We start from the raw sequence: 10,462 nt of genomic DNA on the forward strand, positions 1-10,462 counted from the left end.
ACCCAGAAGAAAGGTTCAATTCTAAACTTAGATTTTCATGTCTTAATTGTATTTTTGTTGTATATACTTTTGGCGGAGTGACAAGTCATCCAAACTTAGAATAAATTATTAACAAGTCACAAAACTTTAACAGTTAACAGGTGCTTGTATATCAGCTAGAGTATGGATAATCAGCTTTAAGTATAAAGCGTTTCTGGTACTACATTGCCAAAATACCTGTTTTGACATACATGTACATGTACTTTGTTAAAACATCACAGGCCCAAAATCCAGACTGAATAGTTCAACAGGAAAAACAATGTTGATACTCCTTCTGGAGCTGGACATGGATACAGTTTTAAATCTAATTTAGCACCTTTACGTGGTCCAGACAAACTCCCCATAGAAGTGTATGCCCAAACTGTTTGTTTCATTTGAACCATTTTATACACAGGTATGACACTCTGAGTGTGAATAATGAATTTTATTAAACACAGTTTTCTGTGTACACCAATATAGCATCTTCCTTTGCAGTTTTAGTCTAGTTATGTGTAAATGTATGTAGGTAATTGAAGTTCTCCAATCTCATTGAAATAATTAATTCACTTAGTAAAATTCTGGTTCTTTATTTAGAAAAATAATCTCGTTTGAATCTCATCCTACGGTATTTAATCCTGTATCTGTCGTTCTGTAAAATATTGTGTAGCCATTTCTTTATTTGCCTGCTCAAAGTATTTTTGTTCCCCAAATTTAGGGTTGGGGGAACACAGATTTACCTTTGTCCATACCTGAAGACAATCTGGGTCCATCCGTCCTAACTTGAGGCATTCATATCTCAAGAAGTATTTGACCTAGAATCATTAAACTTTGTAAATTTGTTGTTCAGCCTGTCAGGTTATGCTTCTAAGGTTTCATTAAAAATAGGCATAAAGGGCCTTAAGGTTTGTGTCGCTTGTACCACAAAAAAATTGTGAATTACAGTCATGAAACCTGATACGATTGTTCACCATGTGAAGTTGCGCATCTGAGGTTTTGTTTATGATTTCATTCAGCCAGACCAGAGCTGTAGACATTGTTCTTAGTAAAAAAATATTTGCATAAAGGACCTAAAAAATTGTGTTGCATGTATCTCAAAAAATATTTGACCTAGAGTCATGAATCATTTGATTGTTTCCATCATGCAAAGTTGTGCATCTGGGGTTTTGTTTGGGATTTCACTTGGCCAAACCAGAGTTATTGCCCTTTACTAAGTCAGAAATGTGCATAAAAGTACATTAAGATTGTGTCGCTAGTTTCTCTAAAATAGAGTTATGAAACCCATAAGGAACATTATATAGCATGTGAACTTTTGCCCCTGGGTTTTTGTTTGGGATATTCTTCAGCTAGAACAGAGTCATGGCCCTTGACTTAGTCAAAATATGCATAAAAGGGCCTAACAGTTTGTGTTGCATTTATGTCGGTATGTATTTGACAAAAGTCATGCATTATTAAAGGATTGTTATTAAGTATGTGAAGAGTTACGGCCCTGGACTTGATAAAAGAAGTACAGAAAGGGCTTAAAAGTTTTTGTCAATTACATTTTAGAAAGTATATTACCTGGAGTCATGAAACAATGTAGAAATATTGTTTAGCATGTGGAGTTGCGCACTTGGGGTTTTGTTTGGTTCAGATTTTACTCTGCAATACCAGAGTTATGGCTGTTGAATTGACCAGACGTCGGCTGTCAATCAAACCAATAAATCGATAAGCGATCAACCAATCAATGCGCTTGATTCGACGCACACCTCCAGACGGTGTTAATGTAAATATTACCCTCCGACATTGCGATCTCGACACCAATAAAAATAACTGATAAATTCGTTTTGAAAATGATTATATATACAAGTAAAACTTATTAGAAATGGTAAAAAGGTGTCAGTGGAGACTTTGCAAGTTTGATAGTCGCTTCCCAGAACGCCTTTATTATTCCTTTTCCAAAACCTAAGTAAAGTTTTGAGAAGTATCTTCGCTGGATTAAGACTTGTGGACGTCCTAACAGACAATTGGAAGTGGATAAAATCGACGGAAACTACCACATATTTGTATATACAATGGTATTAATATATCTAGCTTTCACTTAATTCACATTTGACACGGGTGCCGTGCGATAAATAAGTCTAAATTTGGCATCGTAGGTGGCTACGAGCTACGGTGTCTGTGTTCACATTAAATACGGGTTTCAGTGCAGTTTTCTTGCAGTCACCACAGGCTTCCAGGCTTACGTGCTGGAGATGACCAATATATATAACCATCTGAAAAATGTTATGCCATATAAAGGCCGCCGCATGGAAATGATGCGGCCGCGCGATTTTTTGCTCGATATCCATGCGATCTCATTCGGAACTGCAGCAAGCAGGAACCTTGTGGCAGCTCTGCGAGTGCCATGCGAAGGTCTCAGGTGTCTACAATCTCCGTACGATTTTTTTTAGGCACTTTGTCCACGGAATATCGTGCTTTGGCTGCACGATCAGCGCATGACCTCCTAACGATGCCTGTGCGGAGATTGTGCAATGCCACCTACGACATGTCTACGGTCTACGGGCTTTCAATTAATTCAAATATATATAACTTTTCGCTAAACAAAGTCGTAGAGGCTGCGGAGCCCATGCGAAAATCGCACATCCATACCCCCGCCCCCTCCCCCACTGCCTCCGCAGTCACACAGAAAGGAGGATACGGGCAGTCTACGGGTTCTGCAGACACATCATAGGCCAAAGATAAACAAGGCATTGTTGGTTTATTTCTCAGCCATAGCACTTCTTATTGGGCATTTACATAACAAGAAACTGTGAAGAGAAAGTGCCAAAATGTTCAAGTAGCAAACATATGAACTAAAAGTGCTACATAATATTCGTGCCCAAACTTTTCAGATGCCTCGATCAACATGTACGTGGAAAGACATCGGTGATGTGAATTCTTTTTAGGTTGAGGGAGAAGGGCTATTTATACCTAAAATGTAAATGTATCATTATCCTTCAATGCACTTTTTCCAGTTTTGCACATGGGGCATAAGTACTGATAGAGTACAAGTCGAGAAAATACTAGAAAAATATCAAACTGAATGATAAACAAATATTTTTATAATAATAAAACACGCATAAACTTGTCAGTGATTTATTAAAGAAGCAACACAAAATTTTCAACAATAAATATCAGTAATTGTCGTCGTGTAGCCTTCTTCCGTCTTCTTTTGTCTTCTGAATATGCTTTCTCAACTAATTCCGTCCCTGAATGTTGGAAAATCCCAAAACTATCAATGTAAGACTCGTACTTTCTCGAAATTCATCTAAATGTTTTAAAGACGCATAATAAGACAGAAATATCTGCCAATCTCTTCAGAAATATCGCGTAAAGTAGCAGCAGCAGCCATTATCGATCTAAATGTCGGAGGTTTAGTATTTTGTGGTACTATGTGACCTGTAGGCGGAGCCTGGCGTCTGGTCAATTAGTCAGAAGTATGCATCAATGGCTTATTAGTTGATTGTATCTCTAAAAAGATTCGATCTGAGACTTTATAGGAATGCTGTTAAGCATGTGAAATTGTGCACCATGGGGTTTACCTTGGTTTAATTCCCTTCCTCCAACCTCTCCTCCCATCCCCCTCTACCATAAAAAATACTCGTTCAGTTTCTTTCATCTTGTGTTTCTTGATGATGTTTTGTGGTATTTGTAAGTGTGGATACACATCTAGCTTATACTATATCTATAACCATATATGAGCCGTGCCATGGGAAAATCAACATAGTGGGTTTGCGACCAGCAAGGATCCAGACCAGCCTGCGCATCCGCGCAGTCTGGTCAGGATCCATGCTGTTCGCTTTCAAAGTCTATTGCAATTAGAGAAACTGTTAGCGAACAGCATGGATCCTGACCAGACTGCGCGGATGCGCAGGCTGGTCTGGATCCATGCTGGTCGCACACCCACTATGTTGGTTTTCTCATGGCATGGCTCATATCAAGTTTCATTTTGATCTGTTTTGTTAAGCATTAGGTCTAAATCACCATAGCTCTTTTGGGACCAAGTATTACTGTGTCAGAGCATGAATCATTGATAGATACTCCTTAGTTTGTTGTGAAAGTATACTAATTATCAGTTTATCACAATTAATATTTAAGAAACTTAAGGTATTGGACTGGTATTGGCACTTGGCCATTTCCACGTGATAAGGTATTCATGTTAGGCTATTTGGCATTCAGTTCATTTTTCAGACATAAATGTAGTGCAGTGTGAATATAGTTTTCCATATAAAAATGGTGAATTCTGAAATCACTTATGGAGAATAAGTAATTTGCCAGTTGTCATTACCTTAAGTATAAAAAAGTGTTGAGAGTTTGAAAAATGTTTTTTTCTTCAGTGACTTTTGGTACATTTTTTGTTCAGCAGTACATCTTGGAAAAAAACATGAATTTCACTATATTGGGGACGATTATCTTCTTGAATACGATAAATCTTAGAAGCTTATGTATATTCCTTTAACAATTGTAGCTAATTTTCTCCAGGTATTGGTGAACACGATTGTATATGCCAATTTACCACACACATCTGTCCTGGCCATGTGATTAGTACACCAAAATGCATCTTGCTGTTTTGATCTGGTGATTGTTTGGCATGTTTATACAGGTGGATCAGATTGATGCAGGTGCTACTTACCTGAATGTAACATGTGCCAATCAATGTATGGGGTCAGATCGGCATGTCCAATCCAGCCAGCCTAGAGTTTCCAGTTTACATTTCATCTACAGATTTTATTGACTTAATTTTAAATGTGTTTGTAGCAGTACAGTTTACAATTCACTTTCATGAAAATTTTGATAAGTCTTTATTGATCATGGTTTATTTTCTGTTTGTGTGGTCTAACAAAAGTGTAATAAAATTTTGAAAATTTAAAACCTGTAGTTTTCTCTCACATTGTGTTGTGACTTTGGTATACTCTTATGGAATACCAGACTGAAATAATTTTAAAAGACCAATCCCCAATGTCACAAAAAAAAACTCAAGTAATTGCTTAGCTAAGTTTGTTATTTCAAATGCTTGTTTTTGCCCTTTAAACATTTAAACGTCTTCAGTGTTGACTTTTTCTTCTATATCAGAACTGTACAGGACTATTCATAGGTCAAAATACAACAATTCTGAAATTTACAGAAAACAGTATATAGAAATAAGAAATGTACTTAAGCTTGAATAAAAATATATTTGCATGGCTGAAAAAGTACTGCATACAAATACTACCAAACATAGTATAATTTGGCTATAAATACATTGTTATAGAAAAAATCAACATTAAATAACAATAACTTAAGCAATAGCACAATTTTAAAGTAACAGACTTAACTATGTAACTACTTAAGTTTTTTCGTGAAATTGGGTCCTGGCAACCCATTCACTTTTTTTGACAAAAGGAAGTTTCTGTTCAGTCTTCATCCAATTGGGAAATAACATTAACAAGAGCTGTCCGATGACAGCGGGCTCGACTATTCAAAGAATTGATTGAAGAATGGGGTCAAAATATTTCCACAGATATTCAGACAAAAGAAATAAATAGATTAGACAAACAATGTTCCTGTATTACTATGATTTCGATAAGTCTTGCACTAAATGGCAATATATGAGGCAATTTCAAAGTCCAAAAAGGGCCATAATTCAGTCAAAATAGTTATGTACTCTTGCCTACAGATGGAAATCATAATGATAAACAATTCTTCAAAGTTTAAAAGCCATATGTCAAATAGTTTTGACAAAACATGGACTTGTATGAAAACAGAACCAATTTCAAAGTCCAAAAAGGGCCATAATTCAGCCAAAATAGATGACAGAGTTATTTTCTCTTTCCTACAGATAGAGACTATTATACTAAACAAGTGATAAAAGTTTCAAAGCCATATGTCAAACACTTTACAAAAAATATAAACTGGTACGAAAAACTTAACCAAGATTTCTAAGTCAAAAGGGGGCATAATAATTCAGCCAAAATCCTTGATGGAGTTATGTACTCCTGCCTATAACTGGACATGGTGATGGTAAACAGGTGTTGAAAGTTTCAAAGCTTTATCTCAAAAGACTTTGTCAAAATATGAACTGGTACGAAATATTAACCAACATTTCTAAGTCGAAAGGGGCCATAATTCAGCCAAAATCCTTGATGGAGTTATGTACTCTTGCCTATAACTGGCCATGGTGATGATAAACAAGTGTTGGAAGTTTCAAAGCTTTATCTTAAAAGACTTTGTCAAAATATGAACTGGTACGAAAAACTTAACCATGATTTCTAAGTCAAAAGGGGCCATAATTCAGCCAAAATCCTTGATGGAGTTATGTGCTCTTGCCTATAACTGGCCATGATGATGGTAAACAAGTGTTGAAAGTTTCAAAGCTTTATCTTATAAGTATTAAAAGTAGTCAAAACTACAAAAACTTTTTAAAAACAAGTCACTTTATTTTTAACCAACGTTTCGGCTACATCAGCCTTCTTCAGGGTTCAAAATAAACATAACAAAGGAAGACTTAGTGACGTCAACGTCAAACGACGTCGATGACGACAACGTCAAAATTAAACAAAGAGTTTGGCGTAAAAATCATAAACAGGATCATAGTATGATACATAAAAACTGGTGAAAAAATGCAGTATAAGTGCAATGATTAAGGAAAGGCACCAGTAAAAACTGATTATGGAATACATACAAGTAATAAAATATACATATATAACAAGTATTTCAGAAAGGCATTAATACAGAATTTTTGAATTCATTCCTTGTGGAGACACAGTGCCCAAACGGTACATCCAGGAAGTCTCTTTTAAAAGCCTTTTCCAAGGATTAGTTACTTTATCAATGGGCATAAAAGAGAAATCCTGGATAGTATGTCCTTGAGAATTAAAATGTTCAGAAACATTAGAAGTAGTTTCTGGATAATGATTGATATCAAATCTATGACTATTCATTCTTTGTGAACATTGCTGGTGCGTTTGTCCAACATACTGTTTAAAACATTTATTACATGTTATTAAGTAAATAACATCAGTTGAATTGCATGACAGATCATGTCTAACATTATAACAAGATGAATTGGTGGAACTAGAAAATGAATTATCTTCATTAATATTTAAGCAGTGTGTACAGCGACGTCTATAACATTTACTTACACTACAATTTTTGTCTTTCTTACTCAGCCTAGAATGAACTAAAACATCTTGAATATTCTTGGGTCTTTTGTAAGCAACAATAGGTTTATAGTCATATAATTGTCTAACACTCTCTTGTTGAGAATACTTTAAAAGATTCCAATATTGGTTTATTAGCCCACCATCATCAGATGGTGGGCTATTAAAATCACTCTGCGTCCGTGGTCCGTCCGTCCGTCATTCCGTCCGTCCGTCCGTTAACAATTTCTCGTTATCGCATCTCCTCAGAAACTACTGGGGGGATTTTGACCAAACTTTGTCAGAATGATGTATTGGTACCCTAGTTGTGTCCCCCTGAAAATCAGACTGGTTCAACAATTTATGAGTGAGTTATAGCCCTTTGTTTATTTCTATATTTTACATAGATTTATATAGGGAAAAACTTTGAAAACCTTCTTATCCAAAACCACAGAGCCTAGGGCTTTGATATTTGGTTTGAAGCATCATCTAGTGGCCCTCTACCAAGATGATACAAATTATTTCTCTGGGGTCAAATATGGCCCCGCCCTGGGGGTCACATATTTTATTATGAGTTATATAGGGAAAAACTTTGAATAACCCCTTGTCCAAAACCACAGGGCCTAGGGCTTTGATATTTTGTATGTGACATCATCTAGTGGTCTTCAACTAAAATTATTCATATTATACCCCTAGGGTCAAATATGGCCCCGCCCTGGGGGTCATATGATTTACATAGACTAATATAAGGAAAAACTTGGAAAATCTTCTTGTCCAAACCACAAAGCCTAAGGCTTTGATACTTGTAATGTAGCATCAGCTAGTGGTTCTCTACCAAGTTTGTTCAAATTATTGCCCTAGGGTCAAAAATGGCCCAGCCCCAGGGGTCACATGGTTCATATAGACTTATATAGGGAAAAGCTTTTAAAATGTTCTTGTCAATAACTACAACATTCAAATTTGGACCACATGTATATTTTTGAGTGGCAAGATGACCCTTGACATGAGTTGACCTTGATTTTGACCTAGTGACCTACTTTCACATTTCTGTAGCTACAGCCTTCAAATTTGGACCACATGTATATTTTTGAGTGGCAAGATGAACCTTGACATGAGTTGACCTTGATTTTGACCTAGTGACCTACTTTCACATTTCTGTAGCTACAGCCTTCAAATTTGGACAACATGCATAATTTTGTGCACTGGAAAAAACTTTGACCTTGATTTTGACCTAGTGACCTACTTTCACATTTTTGAAGGTACAGGCTTCAAATTTGGACCATATGCATAGTTCCGTGTTTCAAAATGAAATTTGACATTGATTTTGACCTAGTGACCTACTTTCACATTTCTCAAGCTACAGCCTTCAAATTTGGACCACATGCATAGTTTTGTTTACAGAAAAAAACCTTGGCCTTCACATTGACCTAGTGACCTACTTTCACATTTTTAAGGTACAGGCTTCAAATTTGGACCACATGCATAGTTTTGTATTCCGAAATAAAATTTGACATTGATTTTGACCTAGTGACCTACTTTACATTTCTCAAGCTACAGCCTTCAAATTTGGACCACATGCATAGTTCTGTGTTCTGAAATGAACTTTGACCTTTACATTGACCTAGTGACCTACTTTCACATTTTTAAGGTACAGGCTTCAAATGTGGACCACATGCATAGTTTTGTATTCCGAAATAAAATTTGACTTTGATTTTGACCTAGTGACCTACTTTTACATTTCTCAAGCTATAGCCTTCAAATTTGGACCACATGCATAGTTTTGTATACCGAAATGAACTTTGACCTTTACATTGACCTAGTGACCTACTTTCACATTTTTAAGGTACAGGTTTCAAATTTGGACCACATGCATAGTTTTGTATTCCGAAATAGAATTTGACCTTGATTTTGACCTAGTGACCTACTGTTACATTTCTCAAGCTACAGCCTTCAAATTTGGACCACTTGCATAGTTTTGTGTACCGAAATGAACTTTGACCTTAAGATTGACCTAGTGACCTACTTTCACATTTCTGTAGCTATAGGCTTCAAATTTAGACCACATGCATAGGATTGTGTACCGAAACAAACTTTGACCTTGACATTGACCTAGTGACCTACTTTCACATTTCTCAAGCTACAGTTTTCGAATTTGGACCACATGCACAATGTTGTGTACAGAAATGAAATTTGACCTTGAGGTAGTCAGTAAGTCTTGAAATTTGGAACACTCAAAAATGGCACATTGGTGGGCGCCAAGATCACTCTGTGATCTCTTGTTATTTTACCAATATTGGGCAAAGATGGATTGTAGGTACATACAAAAGGAATGACTTTATCCGTATTTTTGCTACTGCACGAATTAAGAGCATCTTGCATTGATAGAGAAGAGGCCTTCTTTAATGCCTCATTTATAACACATTCAGGGTAGTTACGTGCTTGAAAGTATTCTCTGAGCTTGTCCATTTCCTTGTCAAAAATGGTATTATCCGAAGTAATACGCCTAAAGCGCTTAGCCTGGCTAAAGGGAATACCCTTTTTACATGAAACTGGGTGACATGATGAAAATTCTATATACTGATGACTGTTAGTGTCTTTTTCATGAACACTAGTGTGCAGGATACCATTTTCATCTTTTTCTATGTTAACATCTTAAAAAAGTAGCAGTATCTTTAGTGTAACAATATGTAAATTTTATAGTATCATGAAAACTGTTCAATCTGTCAAAAAAGTCTAATAAGTCCTCTTCTGAATGATTCCAGATGAAAAAAATATCATCTAAAAAACGTAACCAGATAAGTGGTTTCTTATCACAGGAGTCTATAAATTCTTTTTCAAGTTTACCCATAAATAGAGAGGCAAAACAAGGAGCCATTTTTGTTCCCATAGCAGTTCCAAATCTTTGAATGTAATTAATTTCATTGAACTGGAAGTGGTTTTTTGTAAGTATTAATTCTATGATTTTAGAAATGGAGTTAATAGAATCCTGTGATCTACTACCATTTTCCATAAAATATTTGCAAGCATCTATGCCCTCACCATGAGGAATATTACTGTATAAAGATGTTACATCCAGTGTTACAAGATATGCATCTTTATCTATGCTAGAGAGGTTTTGTAACTTTTTGATGAAATCTGTAGTGTCTTTTACATAGGAAGGTAAAGATTCCATGTATGGTTTCAAGATTGTATCAACATATGCAGACATATTTTCAGTTAAAGCTCCACAACCTGAAATAATAGGTCTCCCTGGGTAACCTAGGGGTAAATCTGGGTCAAACGTTTTATGAATTTTAGGTAATATATAA

This window comes from Mercenaria mercenaria, chromosome 17 (genome assembly GCF_021730395.1).
Source record: "Mercenaria mercenaria strain notata chromosome 17, MADL_Memer_1, whole genome shotgun sequence".
Lineage (NCBI taxonomy): Eukaryota > Metazoa > Mollusca > Bivalvia > Venerida > Veneridae > Mercenaria > Mercenaria mercenaria.